Below are 23569 nucleotides of genomic sequence, written 5' to 3'. Positions count from 1 at the left end.
CACACTGTACACACAATCCAGTATACCTACACACTTTTTAGTACACATATGCATAGGCACATAGTGTACACACATTATACATGCACTGTTGAAGGGGAATTTGAACCCAGGTCCCCCATGTGAAAGTCAGGAGATTTACCAGTTGAGCTACACACAGTAAATTATACACATTATAATATACATACATTATATTATAAACACATGATTGTATACATATAGACACATTATACATATATTAGATTAGACATAGGAGGGGGGAAAGTCAGGAGATTGACTACTCTAATCGATATTATATATGTATATATGTATATAATTTAATAATACATGCATACTTGCATACATTAAACATTATAGTATACACATAGTACATTATACAGACATTAGATTCGGGGTCTCTAGCCCAGTGATTCTCAACCACTGTGCCGCGGCACACTAGTGTGCCGTGAGAGATCGTCAGGTGTGCCGTGAGAAATTATCCAATATCACTTTTTTAAAATTAAAATTTATTAATTATTACCTGCAAACATTATGTCATTGTCGAGTGTCCGTGCTGTACTTACTACAGCACGGACACTATACTACAGTGTAGTATATAATGACTGGCAGAGTGATCTAATATTTGTCCGGGTGGCAACAGGCAGCTAATTGCCTCTTTCCTTTAAATCAGAGGTGCTCAATACGTCGATCGCGATTTACCAGTCGATCGCCAAGGTCGTGTGGGTAGTTCGCCGTGTCTCGTCTCGGACGCGCGTTTGGACTCGGTCTTGTCTGTCACTCAAGGTCTGACACTCAACAAGTGCGATCATATTTCATTACGGCCGCTGCTGTTGTTGTGCCAGAGCGTGTGGGGCGTGTTAGTGCAGCCTGTGCGCTCAGTGCAGCCCGCAGAGACTCGTAATGTAAAAAACGTGCCGTGGCTCAAAAAAGGTTGAGAAACACTGCTCTAGCCTGTAGCTCGGGAGGTACCAGTAGCTCTCCACCCCCTTCCATGTACCTCGCCAAGGAATTTCTGAATTATAGCACTGAGCTGAATAACAAAAATATTGGTTAATTACATGCCTATTACCATTGTAAATGTATAATTTTGAACTTTGTGCACTAATAAATGAACAACGATTTATGTTTTGTAGGCATCTAACTGTACCCAAATGCTTGCTCCCTTATAATCGCCTTGATTTCTTGTGGCCCCTAAAATAAGTAGCTCTCTGGCATTTTAGTTTTGTAAAATAGCTGTAAAATAGTAAATAGGATTGAGGCAAAAGGTTGGAGACCCCTGCATTAGATATTATTTTGTAACTACTTAATTCTACTAAGTTGCATCTCATCTAGTATGTTTTTAAGTTACCCTCACTTATACCCACACTAGTTCCCTTTAATAAAAAAGTTAAAATTACTCAAAAGGAAGAACATGTTACAGCTACTTGACATAATTAAGTTAGTAGGACTATTTCTAAAACTGAGTATACACAACTTAATCTATCTATTTTTACTTTGAACATTCGGGTTTACAGTGAGCGAGACAGAATGAAAGGAAGAGGTACAGGTGCACAGTTAAGAGCGGATGAAACTAAAGGAGTAGAGGAGGAGGAGGAGGTGGGGGCATGGAAAGAGGGAATGATAGAAGAAGAGATAGAATGGAAGAGAGAGAGACAATGAAAGAGAGAGGGACAGGTGCGCAGGTAAGATGAAACTAGAGGAGTTCAGAGGGAAGTGGAGGGGGGGTTGGAAAGAGCGAGAATGACAGAAGAAAGGAGAGAAACAGTGGGGAGAGAATTTGAAAGAGAGAGCATGGGAGAGAATGAGAGAAAGGGAGATAGAGAAGGATGTAAAGGGACTGTGAAATGGAGGGAGAGTAAGAGATGAAAGAAGGGAAGTAGGAGGGTGATAGAGTGCAAACGAAGGAAGGAATAAAGGGGTAGAGAGAGAGAGAGAGAGAGAGAGAGAGAGAGAGAGAGAGAAAACAGACCTGGAAAGACAGAACGAGGATAAAAGGATGAAAAGGTATGATAGAGGGATGTAGAGAGACAGAATGAGGGAGAGAAGGAGGATATGAGAATGAAAGTGAGTTTGAGATAGAACAGAGAAAAGGAGGCTCAGAGGTAGAGGAGGAAGCGAGAGAAAGAGGGGGAAAGAAGGCTTTGACAGGCAGAAAAGAGAAAGAGAAGAGCTGTGATGTGTTCCCATTTTACAAAGGACTTATACAGGCATCAAGAGAACAATAAAAATACATCGGGTTTAATTGGTGTAATTGTGAGTGGTGGTCTAACAGCTTTTTCTGTCCTAGAAACATAATAATAGGCAACATTCTCTGGCCTGATTTGAAACCAAATCCATTTTCACTGTGACATAGAAATGAGGCATAATTAAATTGAACAAAATCACATTATATTTCAAACAGGCCTTGGTTGTCTTTTTTCTCTATTGTGTATCAATATAAACACCTGTAATTGAATAAATACAAAAGTGACAGTTAAAGGTGCAGTGGAGAGTCGCTCCATGGAGATGTTATTGATTTGCCTAGAATGTTCCACAGTATGGCATTAAACTTTTCCATTTAAATGGAAACAAGCAAGCAAGTTACGTCGACAAGCCAAGTTGTAAGTCAGATCTGTGGGACAGCGGGTGCTTTTCAAGGTATTAATAAAAAACAAACAAACAAACAAAACCAAAAAAAAAACAAAACCAAAAAACCTGTATGTAACTGGATAACTACAAGATACAATTGCCATACTGTTTAAAGCCATACTGCGTTACACTCCAGATGAAGCCATTTGTAGACCCTCCAGAAAACATGCATAGTGCATTTTAAAGTGATATTGTGAGACATTCCAGACAAAACAAAAGCAATTTTTGCACCCTTCCCCTGCAAAGTTACATAGTGCAGCTTTAAAACAACACTTTTTTTTTTTTAACAAGTCATGGAACCAAATGAATCTGTGTATCATTCGTTCATTCGTTTTTCAAAATAAAACCAAAAATAAGAAAACGAAAAAACTACTTTTCTTCATTATTTGTCTCCAATACCAAAATTTAAAAAATGGATAACAATTTGTTTTTTCATTTTTCAATTTTGTGTTTAAATGAATAATGAAAAAAAAAAAAAAAAAAGAATACTGACTTAAACTGTGATGCAGGACATTTGTACCGCATACAGGACTAAAACAGGACCTGACTGACACTGGGACTGAGACCAGGACCAGACTGGGACTGAGACTGGGACTGAGACTGGAACTGAGACCGGTTTAGTCCTGGTTTAGTCCTGGTTTAGTCCTTGTTCTGTTCTGATTTAGACTTGTTTTAGTCCTGGTTCAGTCCGTATGCGGTGCAAAAGTTTGGCATCGCAGTTTAAGTCACATAAACGGGAAACGGCCGTTATCCATTTTTTCCATTATTCATTTAAACACAAAATCAAAAATTGAAAAATTGTTATCATTTTTGTTTTGGAGACAAAGTTTCTTCATTTTCTTATTTCTGGTTTTATTTTGAAAAACAAATGAATGAATGATACATGGATTCAAATGAAACCCCCTTTGTGATTCTTTATTTGGTCTTAATATACATTTGTCTGTATGTCTATTGTGTGCATTGTGTAACTTTTCTGGTGGAGGGTCCATCAAAAGCTTTTCTCTGTGGAGATGTTTCTTTGTCTGGAATGTTTCACAGTATGGCATTAAACCTTTCTATCTTTATGTAGACCAAACCAGACCAAGTTACAGCTCAGATGGTGACCCCACTAACAGGTATTTTTAAGCTGTAAAACCACCTATAAATGAATAAATCTAAGGTAAGAACTGCTTAATGTCATACTGTGGAACATTCCAAATTAGTCTCAAGATTTCCTCTCACTTTCACATTTCCCTTAAACACATTTGGTATGAAGAAAACAAGGCCACTCTGTGATTTTCTTCTCGTCATTGGGGGAGAATGCATGCATGTATGTGTGTAATTGTTGCACTTAGGCTCCCAGCCAGTGGTCTAATTGTGAATCCAAACCGTACTGAGCGCATTAGGTTAGAGTCTTCACAAAGCCTTAAATCCCCACAGTTGTTCTCCCTTTTTCCTTTTCCCGACCACTTCCAAAAAGCTTTTCCTGCAACTTCCTGGTAACTATGGCGATCTCCGCGGCAACAAGTTGACTTTATTTGAGACTTGTTTCCTTTATTCCCTTTTCCTGCTCTTAATTTTCTGAGGCAAATTGAAGCTAGACTAGTTTAAAAGACCTAAATTACACTATTTTCTGATCTTTTTATGTTGTGGATTCCTCTTTTAAAACATACCTGGAGTTTTGTTTGATTCACACATGTTTAACACACAAATCCTGTATATTAAGTTCTTCTCTCAAACTGAAAACACTGTTCTACCTTGTGATGTCAAGTGGTAATACATTAAGTGCTCCACTGCGTTTTTAAACTCCATACAGCTTCACTAGTTATTTTGAGAGCCCAGGAATTGTCAGTCTCTGCTAAACAAAAGGTAAAAGTAGCTGTTAACTTGAAACTACTGCTTCATGACATCACAAGGTGGAACAGAGCATTTTGAGGGCTGGAGATGTAGACAGATTAATAATAAATGGTTACTCAAACATGTGCGATGAAACAAAACACAACTCCAGGTATGTTTTGGATGAGGTAACAACACTCTCACATGTTTTAAAGCTTAGAAGAGTCAGTTTTGCATAGTAGAGAATCTTTTAAAGCAATTATTATCAAGAGAGGAGTTGCAATATATTTCATTACATTTCAAATTAATCATTGGAAGAATTTGCCCAGCTGATCGAAATGAGATTTTAGAGCAGGGTTTGGTTTGAACACAGCGCAGCAAACCATAGGAGACTAATTGGGGTTTCAATTAGGGCTCCACAGCTCCAGACACTCCTCCTCTCCCGGTAATTAAAACCTCCAACAGGGCAATTATGGCACTAGAAAGATGTGGAGAGTGAAGAGAAGACTGATGTTCAGAGGGAGAAGGGAGGAGACTGCTTAAATGCGTTCATATAATGGCTGGGAGTATCAAAGAGTGGTTTGAAGATGGAGAGAAGAAAGGATGTTCACACTGAAAAAGCTGCAAGATGATAGGTTACATGGCATCCACTTAAAACTAGGCCTATAGTTGAAATTGCAAAGAGAAATAGTGTTAAGTATATTAAAATCAATATCGAGTATTGATTCTTTTCCTTGGTAATTAAATCAGTTTTGACATTTTACTTGTGACAACACTGATTGCAAGCCTTTTGATCTTTTGATTATTCTGTCTTATACAAGTAGCCTGTAAAGGTCCTATATTACGCAGTATTGACTTTTTTAAAACCATGTCATAATGCTGTTACCTCATCAAAAACATACCTGGAGTTGTGTTTTGTTTCATTCACACATGTTTGAGTAACCTTTTATTATTAGTCTGTGTATATCTCCAAAGATCAAATTGGTCTGTTCCACCTTGTGATGTCATGAAGCAGTAATTTGCAAGTTAACAATGACCTTTTAGATTTTGTTTAGTAGAGGTTGGTGAGATTGAGATCATCCAAATGATTCTAGTGAAGGTGTGTGGAATTTAAAAACACAGTGGAACATTTCCTTTAGTACCACCTGACATCATAAGGTGAAAAAGAGCATTTTCAGTTTGAATGTACAACTTCTAAACCTAAATATGCAGGGTTTGTGTGTTAAACATGTGTGAATTAAACAAAATGAGTAAATAATGAGTAAATGTAATGAGTAAAAAACATGATAACATAGATCAGAAAATAACGTATTATGGGCCCTTTAATGGTAAATGGTCACATTTTTCTATAGCGCTTTTCCACCTTCAAGGCACTCAAAGCGCTTTACAACAAGGAACCACTCACCCATTCACACACACATTCACACAACAGTGTACGCAGACACTGTGGGCAAGGTGGGTTAAGTGTCTTGCCCAAGGACACAACGGCAGCATTCATCTGTGGGAGCTGGAATCACACCAGCCAACCTGTGGGTCAGTGGATCTGACCGCTCAACCTGTGATGTTTATGTCGAGAGCTGGAATCAAATCACCAACCTTCAGATCAGTGGGCGAATGCTCTACCAACTGAGCTACTGCCGCCCCCATTTAACACATTGTAATCAAAATTTTAGAATCTAAATGTTCAGTCTTTGGACAAATCTTAAGCCTGTACACATGGACAGAGCATCTGGCATGAAGCTTTCATCAAATCACTTTCAGAAGCAGTTGGAAAGAAAGGACCAGAAGTTTAGTTATGAAGAACACTGATGTGTATATGTCATGAACAGCTATATGCTCATGTTATACCTACCTCTGTCTCATAATATTCTCTTATATATACATCTTTATCTAGTACTTGCAGATTGTACGCAGGTTAGATACTAAAACTGCATTTCCTTGCACTGTACTTCCACAATGACAAAGTTGAATTTGATCTAAATCTGATCTATATTGTGTATATATAGGCAGTACTGGTATAAAAAAAATCTGTTTCCTCAAAATTGGCGACTCAACAGTAAATTTGTGAGGTATATTGGTGGTAGATTTGTAGTTGTAGTCTCCTTCTTGTGTTCTTGGGCTAGACACTTTACTCCCCTCTTCAGTGTCTGTGTATACACTTGTGAGTGAATGTATGGCTGCTTATGAGGAACAATGAGTAAATGATTGCTTTATTTGAGTGCCCACTGAGGAGGGGGGGGGGGGAACACTATATATTTTAAATTGGAGGCTTGGAAATCACAAGGACTCAAAGTGCAGACCGTGACAGACTGAACAGACCGAAGAGAATCAAATGTACCCACACATAATGGTGAGAAATTGGGCGTGTTTGATGGATGCCCAGATAAAAAAGGATATTAAAAATTGAAAGACGTGTGATAAGAAGATGAAACTGCATCGAGGGGGCACGGACAGTCACAGTGGGGGGTGGGCACCGGGGAGAGGGGGGGGGGGCAGAAAGGGAGGGGGGCAGTGCAATTTGCCAGGATCCTGAAGGACGGCAACAGGACACAAAGGAGAAAGATCACTAGACGCTAATGATCCACTGTGTGTGTGTAGAGGTGAGTTACCATGACGATGAGAGATGGGGGGAGAAACAGAGAGAGAGAGAAACAGAGAGAAGGAGAAAGAGAGAAAGAGAGGAGGGGGGGTCCCATCAAGTCGTCCTCAGCAGGTGTTCGTCTGCGGGCCCCCCACTGGCAGCCCCACCAAATCACCGTGAGTAATCTATCAATCATCAGACGGCAGCACTACTCACTTCACAGGAACACACTCTCAAGACGAACGGAGTCAGGAGGACTTTTGTGTGTCCTCCACTGCAAAAAATGGAAAAGACAAAAAAAAAATCAGCATCAGATACAAAAACTCAGATGAATAATGGTCATGTGAGTAAATGGCTCAGGATTAGATTTCTTTCAAATTGACTTTAACCATCGAATAACATTGTTTCCTTATTTATAGATGTATTTTTTTTTATCATAGACTGTATATATAAATGAACATAGTTAACACATTAGTTGCCACGTTCCAAATTGGAAGTTCACACGCGGGCTCTTCTGGCTCCTTTTAGCCCTGGCGTCCATTGACTTACATTAGAATACTGTGGCCCCTCTCTCTGTAACTGCTGCTGTGTGAGCCTTGTCATTTTGGTCTTAAAATGTTCATATTAACCCGCTCTCAATGATCCTGGTGTTTTTTTGTTTGTTTTTTGTTCAGATAATCCTAATAATAAGACAGGGCCTGGCTCCAAATTTGCTCCTGTAACCACTAGTAATCCAAGCTTCATTTGAGTAGCGCTGAACACTATGTCTCCACTTTTTTAAACAGTCTATGATTTTAATTGATTATATTTTTAAAGTTCACCACTACACAAAATTGATTCTTGTGAGCTTTGTCATGTTATAATGCTGTTACCTTGTCAAAAACATACCTGGATTTGTGTTCTGTTTCATTCACGCATGTTTGAGTAATCCTTTATTATTAGTCAGTCTACATCTTCAAAGTTCAAAATGCTCTGTTCCACCTTGTGATGTCATCTAATGGTAGTTTTCATGTTAACAGCTACCTTCTGCCTTTAGTTCAGTAGACAATTGCAATTCCAGGGCTGAAATGATCCAAATGATTCTAGTGATGCAGTTTAAAAACACAGTGGATAACTTCCTGTATTACCACATGACATCACAAGGTGGAACAGAGTGTTTTTCATTTGAGAATAGAACACAACTTCAGCTATTTTTGTGATGAGGAAACAACATTATAACATAGATCAAAAACAGTGTAATATGGGTCCTTTTAAAACTATGGGTCAAAAAGGTAGTAATTGAAAATGTACTGTATGTTATGGTGATATTTTACTGTGAAGAGGCTGGCCTACATTTCCACTGTTTTCAACAGGACAATAGAATATCAGTGTTTGTTATTCAACTCAAATAAGAGGAAAACACATCATATGTTTTGACACCAGAAAATGTTATTTGCTTTCTAGATACTTCTGCCTTCGATTGTTATATTACAAGCACATTTGGACATGAGGATTTCCTAAAACACATACTGGCAGTTTCATTGTCCTTAATAACATCATGCTTTGTGTATTGTTGTTGATTTTGGTCTAAACACAACAGAAATTATTCTAAATCTGTGTAAATATGCAGATTCAAAAGTAATTTCAACAGTGTGGATGTTCATTTTGTGCAGTGTAGGACTTCTTTGTGTTCGCCCTAATCTTGCTGTCAGAGCTGCAGCGAGGGGTGGAGAGAAACAGCAGAAGTGTCCCATTCTCTGCTCCTGTTTGTTTACAACAGACCTGAGCAGAGCCAGAGCCCAGGGACATGCTCAGAGGGCCAGGGTCTGTGCGGGCTCTGAGCACAGGCCAGTGGAGGCTAACAAGGCAATCTGACCCAAATGCTGTGAAAAGAGGCTGTTTGGATCGGCATTATTTGAGACTTTTGTTGAAGAATGACACCTTTCTGAAGTCTATTTGTAAGCTCACAAGTGGTTATTCAATACATACCTTACGAATTTCGGACTTCCAGTCATCGAGCAATTTCTGAAAAAGTGAGCATCAAACCGCCATGTTTGTTTTCCCAGTGGGATGCGTCTCTTGACAAAGTCAGTCTTTTCAAGTCTTTTGAACCATATCGCTTTTGTTTCTGGTTCTGATATTGTCATATTTTAGTTATGGGATTTGGACATTGTAATTGTTTGGTTGTTGGATGTCTTAACAGCGGAAAACGGCTCTGGAAGTTTGCGAACTCCATAACTGCAAAGGGGAATTAGATCTGTGTGACTGCAAACCTCCGTTCAAACCGTTTCCCTTCCCAACAGCACTGAAAAATAGTAAAAGGTGAAGGCGATGGGCAGGGTTGGTACACAGGAAGGACCAAAAAGGTAACCTTTGGCTGCCTAAGAAATCATCTTGAGTTTGCAGCAAACATTTTGTATCTGGAGCGCCATCAAAGTGGGATCCCGTTTGTTACGTGAGAGGTACAGAAAGCAAGCAGGCTAAGCTCACACTTTCTTTTTCAGGTGGTTTTACAGCAACATCACGTCTTGGTCACTTTGCAGTTGAAGTTGTGTTTTGGTGAACAGCTAGTGCCTTCTGGTTTGGCGTTGACTTTTTAAATTCGTAATCAAGGTTGAGCGAGGGATCGGGATCCGGCTTTGTTGGCGCTCCACATACAAAATGTTCGCTGCAAACACGGGATGATTTCTTAGGCAGCCAAAGCTTTTTGGTCCATCCTGTGTATCAGTACTGCCCATTGCTTTCGCCTTTCACAATTTTTCTATTCCATTGGGAAGGAAAACAGTTTGAATGGAGGTTTGCAGTCACACAGATCTGATTCCCTTTTGCAGTTATGGAGTTCACAAACTTCCGAAGCCCATTTCTTGAGCCATTTCCCGCTGTTAGGACATCCAACAACCACACAATTATGATGCCCAAATCCCAACCTAAAATATGACAATATCACAACCAGAAACAAAAGCGATATGGTTCAAAAGACTTGAAAAGATCGACTTTGTCATTAGACGCATCCCACTGGGAAAACAAACATGGTGGTTTGCTCGCTTTTTCGGATAATCCTTCCCAGTATGCATTGCTTGATAACTGGAAGTCCGAAATTCGTGATGCATGTATACAAAAAAGTTATGAAATAGTAATGACAATGTTTTTATTATTTTTGGTTCTCTATTGAGCATACATGCTTTACATCAAAGAACCAGATTTATTCACACCCATTTCTACACCAATCTATGAAGTAAGTTAAGTGGCCAAGAACACAGTATGCTGGTACAAATGGAGATTGAACCAACAACCTTCTGGGCAGTAAAGTAAAATAATATGATGAGTATTGAACACAGTTGGACAATAATGTGCAATGGTCAACACAATACCTCAAATAATGTCTCATACTCTTCTGTTGAGGTAGAATGTATATTTAGGTGTGAGAGCATCAAGCTGCGGTCTTTTCGTGCTGTCTGTAATCTCATTTGGCGGTTGTAATCTGATTATTCAACTTCACATCCCATTATATCAACATACACACAACCTGTCAATTACTAGAATTACAAACTGTAATTGTAAACTAAATATACTTCATAAAAATGTACAATATTGCACTGTTCCTGTATGGCTTCGAGGGCCTTGATAACGCCAAACAATCTCATGCATTATTCATTCACTCCCTGCACTCTGTGGGGCAAATGACTTCTGTAACCACAATTGACCTGGGGTAGAATTTTAGAAGCAGCTGCATATTTGTACCTTCTCTCTTTCACATTCATGGGCCAGGTGGGTAAAGTGTCTTGGTCAAGGACACAGCAACAGCACTGCCTGATTTCAAATGACACCACAACATTCCACCAATAATACGCATATGGGGGCAGCTAAAACAAATATAATAATCATTCAATATTGTGAGTTTGTAGCCAGGCTGGCGCCACCTAGTGTCTCCGCTCAGTTTCATTTCTCTCCAGCAACTAGGTCAGAAATCAAAATACACTAGACAGTTTGCAAAAGCCCCAGAAGTGCAAGTCCAGGCACTAGCCAGTCAGCGAAGAACCATGTATTCAGTGTGGTCAACAATTCCCGAGACTGAGGATTTACAGCTGGAACAAAGTGAATTTTTGGTGAATTTTATCAAGGGGAAAGACGTTATGGCCCTTCTTCCTACGGGATCTGGGAAAAGCTTAATATACCAGTTGGTCCTGTTAGCAGCGCATTACATATGTGACGACCAAATAGCAGCAATTGGTTAAATGACAAAAAGTACCCGCCTACCGTTGAGCGAACGAATTCTAATGCTGCAAGGTCAGACGGTTTCTACGAAGTAAAACCGGTTGATAAATCAGGCTAATGAGTTTGAGCCACTAACAAAAATTATCAGGCTTTACATTTCTGAAAAGTCTGAATATTTCTCATGAGCATGCCTTGTAAAAACAACTGTGAACTGCTTGAAGTTGGAGTTGAACCACCGATCTTTGACTTTATGGGTGAACACTCATACTACAGATCCAGAGAAACGCTAGAGCAATGAGAGACCAGTCCAATAAAACTTGCTTGAGGGCCTGTAGGTGTGAGAGATGTGTGAACTCTCAAATCAACAGTTATTACCCAGGCGTTGTTGCCCCATATGCTCCTGTGTCTCTGTACAGCTTCATAAATATGCATGTGCCACTGTGCCAGACATATTAGAGTCCTTTGTGCTCTCCCCAACATGTGTTCAACCTGCAGCATCCACAAGCACAAAAATCAATGACACGTTTGAAGCCCAATCACAAGTTCTATGGAAGATATTGGCTGAAATTGTATCAAGTGAATCAAAGCACTTACCCTATGGCCTATATTAGATTATCTTCTGATCTATAATGTTGTTTCTTCATCAAAAACTTACTTGGAGTTTCGTTTCATTCTCACATGTTTAACACACAAACCCTGTATATTTAGACGGAGGGAGTTCTCTCAATTAGGAAATACTTAGCCAGGCTGGCGCCACCTAGTACCTCCGCTCAATTACATTTCTCTCCAGTGACTAGGTCAGGAATCAAAACACGCTAGATGGTTTGCAAAAACGGAAGTGCAAGTTCGGGCACCAGCCAATCAGTGAAGAGCCATATATTCCGTGTTGTTAACAATTCCCGAGATCGAGGATTTAAAGCCGGAATAAAGAGAATGTTTAGTGAATTTTATTTTAGGGGAAAGACATTATTGCCTTTCTTCCTATGGGATTTGGGAAATGCTTAATATACCACTTGGCCCCTTAGCGGCACATTACATACATGGCTACCAAACAGCAGCGAGTGGTTAAATGTTAAAAGTACCCGCCTACCGTCGAGTGAACGAATTCTAACACTGTGAGGTCAGACGGTTTCTACGAAGTGAAACCGGCTGATGAATCAGGCTAGGAAACACTCTGTTCAACCTTGATATGACAATAAAGGAAGTGCTTTACTAGAATCATATGGATAATTTCAGCCCTGGACTTGCCAATCTCTACTGAACAGAAGGCAAAAGGTCATGGTGAACTTGAAAACTACTCCTTCATGACATTATAGAGGTGACACTGTTTGGGTCCGTCAGTATTCTCATTGATGTGGGACCCCTCAAAAATTATGTTCGCCCCACAGTCACCAACCTTCGCGTCACCTTGGACAGTAATTTTAAAATTGACAAGCAGATCAATGGCATTTTAAAGTCAAGTTTTTATCATTTGCAGCTTTTATCCAAGGTCAAACCTTTTTTATCTTTTAAACTTTTTGAACAAGTTATGCACACTTTTATTTCATCACGCCTGGACTACTGTAACGCACTTCATTCCGAGCTCACAATACACACTTTACCGACTACAGTTAGTCCAAAACTCTGCAGCGCAACTTTTAACAGGAACCAAAAGAAGAGAGCACATAACCTCGATCCTTGCATCCTTGCACTGGCTTCCTGTTAATTTTAGAATTGATTTTAGGATTTAGTTGTTTGTTTTTAAAGCTTTGAATGAACTGGCCCCACAGTATGTCTCAGACCTCCTCCAAATTTACACCCCCTGAGGTCCAAGGGCCATCTCCAGCTCGTGGCGCCTAAGACAAGACTTAAAACCAGGGGGTCAGGGCCGTTTCTGTGACTGGCCCCAAACACTGGAATGCTCTGCCCCTCCACAGCCCCCACAGTGGAGTGTTTTAAGTCTTGCCTTAAGAGCCATTTTTATTCTCTGGATTTTAAAACTGCGTGAGTTGTGTGGTCCTCTGTCTTTTATTTATTTGATTTATTTTAAATACATTGTATTATTTATTTATTGCTATTCTATGATTTTTGCTCTTATTTTATTTTACTAGTTTTATTAATTTAAGACCAGTATGATTAAATCTGAGCATTTATTTTATCATTATATTATTATAGTTGTTATTAGTATGTATTTGTGCAGCACTTTGAAAACTGTCCATCCATCCAAAGGGTTACTCAGGCATGTGAATGAAACAAAACACAACTCCAGGTATGTTTTTGAGGAGGTAACACCATTTATAACTTGCTAAAAGCTCACAAGAGGCATTTTTGCATAACATAGGACCTTTAATGAAACAGTAATTGCTTCCAAAGGCATTGTGGGAGTTTGCTTGTTAAAAACTATAAATTACTGAGGCTCCCGCTGTCTGGTTGCATCACATTGTTCTCATCGCAGAAAGCCAGATTAAGACACAAGCAGACCTTTCATTTGAAGACTACATGTCCTATTATACTCCCCAACGCTCTATGGGAGGGTGAGTTATCTAGTCTGAACTGCCCTTATCAGGCCAGATCACAGCATTTGTCAAAAGCCCAGCAGAAATGTAGACGCTATTTCACAGTGAACTATAGGGTTCATTAAAATCCTTTGCACTTTGTTGCAGTAACTCACGCAAGCTAAATTGGTTGGATTTGATCTCCTTTGGTTTTCATGTAGCTGTAAGTTATTGTATGTGGAGGAAATGAGGTGTAATATGAAACTGTAATAAACCACAGATAAGAGTGATAGGTCTGTCATGTTTATGTGCTAAAGACAAGATTTATGCTTTATCATGCTCAGACATTTCAGCTTTTACAGCTTTGAAACCTTTTTGTAAGTCATGAATATCATCAGGCACTTAGCCAGCCAGAACCACTCACTTCAACAAAACAAAGACAAACATTTGAAGCACCAGACTATTTCAGGTAAAAGAAGTTATTTATTTATTTTTGTTCTGAATGTTACGAGAATTTGACATTTGCGATATTTGACATTTGAGAGACAAGTGCTACAATTTAGTGTCTGTGGTTGGGATCATCTCAAGGTTGGGCAGAGGTTTTTCACTCTCTATGGTCTGGTTCCAGTCCCTTTTGGATTCAGTCAGAATGTAGAAGGGACTGTTCAGGCGCCTCAGGTACACTACCAGTCAAAAGTTTGAACACATCTTCATCCTCATTCAGTGTTTTTCTCTTTGTTTGCTACTCTTTACATTGTATATTCATACTAGGCGTGTAACAATAACCGAAATATCGTGATATCGTATCATCAGAGTTCTCACAATAATATCATGGATCATCACAATATATCAGATTACAAGTCTCTTTGTTTAAATTAAGAGTTATGGTGCAGCAATAGCTAAAAAAAAGACAGAGGGAACTACATAGACCATGATCCTTTGCTGCATTTCAGTGCAGACTACATGAAGAATTAACAGTTCAGTACTTTTAAGTCTTAGTTGTCAAGGCATTTTAAGAAGAAAAAGTAGCATATTAACAGTTTTGTTAACCTCCACAAAATATTGCAATAAATATCGTACCGTGAGATGTATATCTTGAAAATATTGTACAGAGAGATTTGGATATTGTTGCATCCCTAATCGTGAGCCTCCCCACCATATTGTGAGCTTTCCCATAATATTGCAATAAATATTGTACCGTGAGGTTCATACCGTGATGATATTGTATCATGAGAGTTGGATGTCGTTACATCCCTAATACATACAGAAGAAAATAATTCCTCATAGTAGCCACCCTTTGCTTTGTTGACAGTGCCACTGCAAACCCTTGGCCTTCTCTCATTGAGCTTAATAATAAAGTAACCTGAAATGTTTTTTAATTCAAGGTTTGCCATGGCAGCATCTAGAAATGCCAACTGTCTAAAGCAGTGATAAAAGCAAAGGGTAGTTTGGAGTTATATTTTGAGTGAGATTTTTGTTTGCTACATTCTGTATGTGTCCATTCATAGTTTTGATGCTTGTGAGAATCTACAATGTAAATTATCATGAAACCATAAATAATGGTGTGTCCAAATATTTTACTGGTACTGCAGTGTATGTCTATTACTAATGGCAATAGTGGTAGAAGTAATGTAACTGAAATACAGACAGTGAAGACAATCTAGTTTAGTTGCACAATGGTTGGCCTAATATCTATAAAACAAAAGTACTGCACCAACTTTTCTTATGGGGAACTGCCAAAAGTGAGTGATATAACCTCTCACAAGCAACCATTTTAAAATTGAGACTGTTGGCTACTTCCACTGGCACATATTTTGAGTGTCCATTCTGTACGGTCAATAAAGTCTTTCACTACACTTCCTTTATGGCTGAACATAAAACAATATACAGAGCTTGCATTATCACAGGCCTAACGATACACTTCACCCAATAAGAAGACTATAAATATTGGCTTTTATTACAAGCACAGCTAAGCATATTTACTCACAAATGATGTCTAAAATAATCAAACCTAACATTATTCACCACTCCCTAAAGAGTTCTATATGACTCCAGCTAATGACTCTCTTTTGTCTATACATGTGTTTGTTTCATGATTGCACTATAGGAAGCCATAATCGTATTCCCTCTGAAACTCTCTATATGATTGGTCTTGTTCCTGGCCTAAGCAATAACAGTGTTTTGTCATAGATTGGAGGGCTTTCTATTGAGGCTGTGAATCTAAGACAACAGTAATTACCTTCAGATGACTGGGGTTGCTCTGACACTACAGTAATTGTGACTCCCGGGACTAACCTATACGTGCACGGCAGTTTGAACACGGTAGTCTATAGATTTTAGTAAGTAAGTTAGTTAGTTTTTTATTTATATAGCTCTTTTCACAGACACATGTCACAAAGGGGCTTTTACAGATCATTTTTCATACACTTCATACTTGGTGGTGGAAAGCTTTTTTTGTAGCCACAGCTGTCCTGGGGCAGACTGACGGAAGCGTGGCTGTCAATCTGCACCATCAGCCCCTCCGACCACCGCCATCACTCACACGCACACACCATTTACCTACTAGGCAATGTGGGTGAAGTGCCTTGCCTGTGGACATAAGGACAATTTTAGTAGTAATTCAATTTTAATTATTATTAATTATTTATTTAAATTTTAGTTGTACTAGTCAGGACTACCTTAACTGGGGGATGTTTTGTTTTGGGTTGATGGTGGAAACCAGAGTTCCCAGAGGCAGTACCATGCAAAACACTACACAGAAAGCTCAGGCGACGACTATGCCAATAGTTGCAACAATAGTAGAAGTTGTAACCACCATGTGCTGAAGGTTGGCGATGCATTAGTCAAGACATCCATAGCCCTAAACCTGTGAGACTAAATAAACAATAAAAAAATGATGTATGATGTTTACAAGTGCTATGAGATTATAGCATGTCAGTAGTTGTTGCAATTAATCACTTTAAAAGAATGTATGATTCTTTTTGGTACAGGTATATTATCTGAGCGTCCTTGAACTGATCTTTTTCTGTGGACTTTTGGTTTGCATGATGCCAGCTGTGATGTGACAATCGCTGCACTGCTCTGTCATGGTGTCAGAGAAGGAGGCGGAGAATGACACGAGCGTGACAGAGGAGACAGGAGCTTTAAATGAAGTAGAACATTTCCCTTGTTCCTCTCCTCTTTGCAAATTGTGTGTTATGAAAGCAGAATCTTATAAAATGGATTCAAAGACTATCCGAGAGCACACACTTTAGAGACAAGAAAAAGACTTTAAATGTTCCACACATCTCAAATAGAGGGATTATTGTATGCCACAAGTAAAAATAATTTAAACAATAAACTGCAGACAAATGGGAAAAGAGGTTTCCATTTGAATATGTATGCAGATCTGATATAAATGTATTGCTTTTTTGTTTTGTTTTTATTGCTTTTTGTTTTGTTTCATTTCAAAGAAGCAAAATCAATTCTGTTGACTGGACACAGGTTTTTAGAGTGAAGCTGTTTCACCGCTCATCCAAGTTGCTCCTTCAGTTCTGGTCAGATTGCTGCTGGACACTGCCACATATTTGTGTGAAGAGTGGAGCTGGCTGAAACTAAAGACACATATTTGTTAAATAGGCCTATTGACTTACACTAAGTCTGAACTGTCCCCAAGTCATTTATAATTGTTCAATATAAATAAAATATGTTATCTTGCCATTCTTCTCTCTTAAAACTTGTGTCCCGTTGACAAATTTGAATTTTCTTTTGGTGTGGATCATAGACCGTGTATATATGAATGGACATAACTAACACTGTAGCCATGGTGTTCCAAATATGAAGTTCGCCAGGAGGCTCTTCCAGCTCCTTCTCACCCTGGCTCCAATTGATTTATATTGGGATCTTGTTATCCCTCTCTCTGTGACTGCTGCTGTGAGCTTTGTCATTTTGGCCTTAAAATTTTTGTATAAACCCACACTGCATGATCCTGAATTTTTCATTTAGCTTTTTTGTCCCTAAATCTAGATATGAACATAAATAATGGACCAATCAGATGCCTTCGTTCCCCGAGGTCACTCCTGCTGGCATTAGCAACAGGTTTGATTGACAGCTATTGCGTTTCGTTGCTAAGTAAGCCCCCTACCCACTTTCTGGTGAGAAGGGCGGACACATTTAACAACCTCAGACATGATTGGCTCTTGTAGTTGCTATGATACTCGGGTCGGATTTCCAAATTTTGAGCCTGGCCCTAGATTCGCTCTTGTAACCGTTAGCATCGAGAGCTTCATTTGAGTTGAGCCGAACGTTATGGGTGATGTCACACGCACTTAGTCCACTTTTTTACACAATCTATGGTTTGGATACTATCTGGATGACTGAGGGATTACAAACATTTGTAATAAGACATTTTGCAGTTTGCTAACAGAGCACACAGACAGAAACCCACAGAGACATCCTTGCTTTGTGTAACACAAAAGTTGGAAAAGTAAAAAAGAAATTCACTTCAACAGAGAGCAATTTCAAACATTCTCATGAGAGTGTTTTGCACTGGAAAAAGTGATTTGGATTTTTTCAAAACACATTTTTTTCCCAGTTGCTTTCACTTCAGAGTGACTGACAGATGCTCAAACAAATCCATTTAAAACTTACTTTCACAGTGTTGTGCTGATACCAGGACTTTTCTCTCTGATCTCTTAATCTGGACCAAGATGCAGTAATTGGAGTAAAACCACAAAGCACCACTTAAACTCAACTCTCAGCAAAAACATGCTAACACTAATACTCTGAAGAACTGGCCCAGACAATTACCTTTTACTCCAGTCACAAAATCGCCCAATTAGCCCCGGACACATTTATTGTGCCTGCCCGCCTGCTGTCTTTGATGTTATGAAGTAATTTGTTAGAAGATAGAACTCATAAACTCCACCCACAAAACAGAATTCAAACAGAGGTAGTGGTCCACTACCTTCTTGTTTCCATACAGCTGTTATTGCTTTGTCTGGAATGTTCCACAGTATGTCATTTAGCTTTTATTTGTAACTGTGTTTTTGTTGCATGAAAATATTACGCACACTGTCAGTAAACAGACTTGCCTCTTAACAGATCTTACCTGTAATTTAGCCTGATGGAGTCACCTGCCTGTAACCGTAGAGACAGATCAATTTAATCCCATATTGCAGGCAAAAGCAATAACATCTCCATGACAACAAGCAGTAAAAAGAGAGCATCAGTGCAAATACCTGCCTGTATTGTCACCCTATTATCCACTTATCGTTGTGTCTGTGCCAGCACCCAGTCATTTAACCTATGCTGTCTATTTTATACATAATTCAAAGTGGTGCTCATAGAAGGGTACAGAAATAGTCTTGTTCCAGCTTCATTACCTTCATTGAAAACATGACATGTGTGGAGACCTTTGGAGTATATTATCATAACATACTTACTGAGTGTCAGAACAGATCAGTCAGATTCGATAAAGAGCCCGATGAAGTGCAGGACCATGAAACACAGTGTGAGCAGATGTCTGTGACTCTCTTTGACCACGCGTATCTGTATGGGCCTGTTCACTATGGAGACAGTAGCTCAGGTGGTAGAGTGTTTGTCCACTGATGCGAAGGCTGGCAGTTCGAATTTCACTCCCACAGATGAATGCTGCTGTGTCCCTGGGCAAGACACTTAACCCCTTTTGCCCCCAGCGTGTGCATACTGGTGCATGTGCGTGTGAATGCGAGAGTAGTTCCTTGATGTAATGTGCTTTGAGAGCCTTGATGGTTCAACGCGATATAAAGATGTGGCCATTTACGTAGGTGGAAGTGCTCATCACCAAGGGAATTGAAGCTGTAATTGAAACTCGTTTTTAAGTAATCAACAAGCCAAGGCAAGTTTATTTGTATAGCACAATTTGCACACAAAGTAATTCAAAGTGCTTTACAAAATAAGCAACACATTAAAATTACAATACAAACAAATCAAAACATAAATAATCATCATAAAAGAAAAAAGAAAGAGAGAGACATTAAATTAGAGAGAAGAACAACATTATTTGTAGAGTAATACCATTACTGCTGCTGGTTGGAATACTACTAGTCAAATGCTACTTCTACATTACTACTATTACTAAATGAGAAGAAAATACATACCCTAAATTCTGGACTATAAGCAGCTACTTTTTTTTCACACTCTTTCAACCCTGCTGCTAGTAAAATGATTTGGCTATTATATGGACAGAGTCTTTGTTTGGCACATTGTCCATTCATATATACGGTCTATGGTCTGGCAACACAGCGGATACACAGCCTGAGTGCAGAAAGCGCCACTATCTGTGCTACACTAGCTAGCGATATTGTCAGTGCTCTCAAATAGTTTATCGCTGTGTGATAAAATAAGTTATGCTGCTAAATTAACATTAGTGATGGGGATACGTCTTACCCGTATGCAAAAATGACGAGAAGAAACATCTCAAACTTCAATCGCCGGACATCCACTCATACCTGATTGGTAGAACTAGCCTAGCCCCCAGAGAGAGCCTGAAATCTGCTGAAATCCTACAAGACACTGACATGATACAGACAGAACAGTGGCTCTTGCAGGAGTCATGCGCTGTAGAGCACGGAGAGAGACAGGGGTGATGCGCCAAGGTAGTTTTAAACAGTTATTTTGTGCTTCATGCACTCACACCGTCTTCATGAAATACACGCAAAGAAATGCAGATGATGCAGCTTTAAAGTTAGCGATTGATGTGGCCGTCGAAGAAGGAAACAGAGCTGCTGCACATGAACTCTGCATCAGTGAGTCGTTGGCGACGGCAGCATGATGAAGTGACTCAATGCAAAAAGACGACAAAAGCTTTCAGAGGCGATAAAAGCTGATGGCCCTTGATAACGTTCTTGAAGACGTGAGCTAGGGCTGGGCGATATGGATCAAAAAATATATCTCGATATATTTTGCTATATCTCGATATACGATATATATCTCGATATATGTACAAGAAAAAATAACCCCCTAAAATTGAAAACTGCAAAAACAAATATGCCAAATTCCACAAGGTCTTTTTTTTTCTTAAATTGAAGTGTAAGAGGTCGGCAGTTCATATAGGAACATTTAAGATTACAAAAAACCCTAATTACATAAATAATAATTTAACTGTAAAATAAAACAAATAATACATATTTCCTTCTTTTCATTCATAAATAAAACAACTCAACACAAGCTCATCTTTGCATTAACTCTGTTATCCAGACCAGAACCAGAACCATGAACTCCTTTAGCAGAGGAAGCTCAGAAGGTTCCTTATTTTAACAGATCCATGTTATTATCCAGCAGTAAGGAGCTCTGAGGTGTCCCACGATCCACTGCAGACCAAACCCAACGATTCCAAACACTGTTGTACAAGTTACACTGCAGCAGATTATTTATTAAAATCTTCTGCATAAATAAACTTTACATTACTAAACTTTACAATATATAAAGCATAACGACTCTAGAGCCACATCAGCCTGTTTGCGCACGTGTTTACATTTTACAGAAACGAAACTTAAAGGTTGTATAGAGGATTTTCCAAGGAACGAGAAATCCAGCGACTGTTTGTCCTTTTTCAAATGTTGCGCATGCGTGAAACCACCCCCCTCCCCTACAGCTCCCTACGTAGAAACGCCTCCTCCCGCCTCCTCTTTACGCCAGAAACAGGTTTGTTTACAGTCGGTGCGCTGCACATGACTTGTAAACAACTAACTACAGTGTTGGTTGGTTAGGCAAGGTGGAGAAGTGAGGAGCGGGGGGAGCGGGTGCGCGGACATTTCGTGCGCGGACGAGAAGTGAGGAGCAGGGAGAAGAGCGGAGCAGGGAGCAGGGAGAGAGAGAGAGGGAGAGGGAGCGGTGCGTGGAGATTCCGTGCCCGGAGAAGTGAGGAGCAGGGGGAAGAGCGGATCGGGCAGCGGGGAGAGGAGCAGGAAAGGGGTGCAGAGAAGGTTGCGCGGAGATTAGTGCGAATGAACTAGCTACAACACGCAGCAGCAAGCGGACTCTTTCTTTGCATTGAAAATTAAATTTTCAGACATAGGATATCGCTTTCGTGTCCTGAAAAACATTTGACTAGCTCTTGGAAATAAAGTACGTTTTCATAATAAGCAGAAGTGACCTGTCCAGGAGTAATTTGTGGACCAATGCGTCAGTCTTTAGACCCTTCGTCTGCTTCAGTTGCGCCATCGCTGGAATGAATCTTCAAGAATCACCTTAGTTTGGCTTTGCTGCTTTTCCCCTTGTCTTCTTCTTTCAGCGACCTCAAAAACGGACTTTCTTTTGCGGCTAACTGCTCCTGGATTCTTGTCTGCCATTGCAACCAACTTTGTGCTAACTGCGAGGAAGATATAGGTAAAAAAAAAGCCGCTAAGAACTGTTGCGTTGGTGGAGTAAACAGCGTCTGTGCGGCTTGCGTCTGTGGACTGCGTGACAGGCGTACGTAAACCACGTACCGGCGGTGCGCAGGCAAGTCAGTTACGCTAGAAACGTAGGGAGATTGATTGACAGCATGTCAGCTAACAGATAACGAGGCAGTGTCGTTATCTATTGGCAAATGTTTAGCTGGCCCCACCACGTCCAGAGTTGATGAATTTTTATTCTCTTTTTTTTGGTCATCATAATTACAAGGCTACTGCATCTCTATAATGCTATCATTGACAACTTGAAACCAAAAAAAAATCCTCCATACAACCTTTAAGTGCATGGCTAATTTGCATAAACAGCGGACTCCACGTGCCGCTCATGCGGTTTAGCTTCTTTCGGGCTAAAGGACGAGACTCGGTGGAATGTGAGGATGTGCTGCTGATGGCCTTGAAGCTTTTCACTGGCACCAACTTTCGGTATTCACGGTGGTAGTGAGGAGTGAAGGAGACAAGAGCGCGCAAAGTCAGGGAGGCGGGGGCGCGCGGAGGCGACGGGAGAGAAGATAAACAAGCGAAGCGGCAAAATCAAAATTGAATACAAGCATTATATCGATATATACGATATGTCAGAATTCATATCGAGTTTAAAAAATATCTCGATATATTTAAAATATCGATATATCGCCCACCCCTAACGTGAGCACTTGCGGCTTATATTCAGGTGTGGACTATATATGTACAATTTTGTTGATGCAGCTTATATTCAGGTGCACTCAATAGTCCAGAAAATACGGTATTTAATTGGCATGTAGCTTTAACCATTTATGGTACTGTACTGCTATCAACTTCCTCCAATTATAAGTGAAAAAGGTAAATACTTGAATTTAATTTAACAAACAAAACTGAAAACTGTCATTATTTGGGGCAGTCCAGTCACAGCGGCTAAACCAGCCAACATCATGGTAAAGTATTGTAAAAGTATTGTAAAAGTGTGTGGTCTTGGCTGGCTAGACAACAGTAAAATGTAAAACGTTAATTCATTTCTTCCATTGCTTCTTTCCTCGGTAACAGGCTTATAGAGTGCAGACCCATTGTTCATGTAGCACCCTGGGGCATGCCATGACCAAAACGGACCCAATCTTTCAGCTTTTCATACAGGAGCAGCTTTGAGCCTTGTGTATGTGAGCGGTCAGGTAAAGCTACTGTCTGTCATTTCTATAGGCTCCATTCTGTGTGAGTATAGTGAATTCATGTGTACGTGGAGCTGTGAGGTGCTGCTCTTTTGCTTGGATGCCCTCACGCTTGTGCACACATGGACAGGTTCACATGAAAACTCTCCAGTGAACACGTCTGAAGCTCAGCCAGCCGTGATAGCTCCCCCACTGACCTAGAAACAGACCACCAACAAACACGAGCCAGAAGAGACCACTGATTTAGAGTGGTTCAAATCTGTATTCATGTCCCCAAAGCATGCTCACCAGAATTTTAATATATAGCACAAATGTCAGCCCTAGAAAGTG

This window comes from Boleophthalmus pectinirostris, unplaced genomic scaffold (assembly GCF_026225935.1).
Source record: "Boleophthalmus pectinirostris isolate CB_2022bp ecotype Guang Dong unplaced genomic scaffold, ASM2622593v1 HiC_scaffold_18, whole genome shotgun sequence".
Classification (NCBI taxonomy): domain Eukaryota; kingdom Metazoa; phylum Chordata; class Actinopteri; order Gobiiformes; family Gobiidae; genus Boleophthalmus; species Boleophthalmus pectinirostris.
This window is presented reverse-complemented; position numbering follows the sequence as displayed.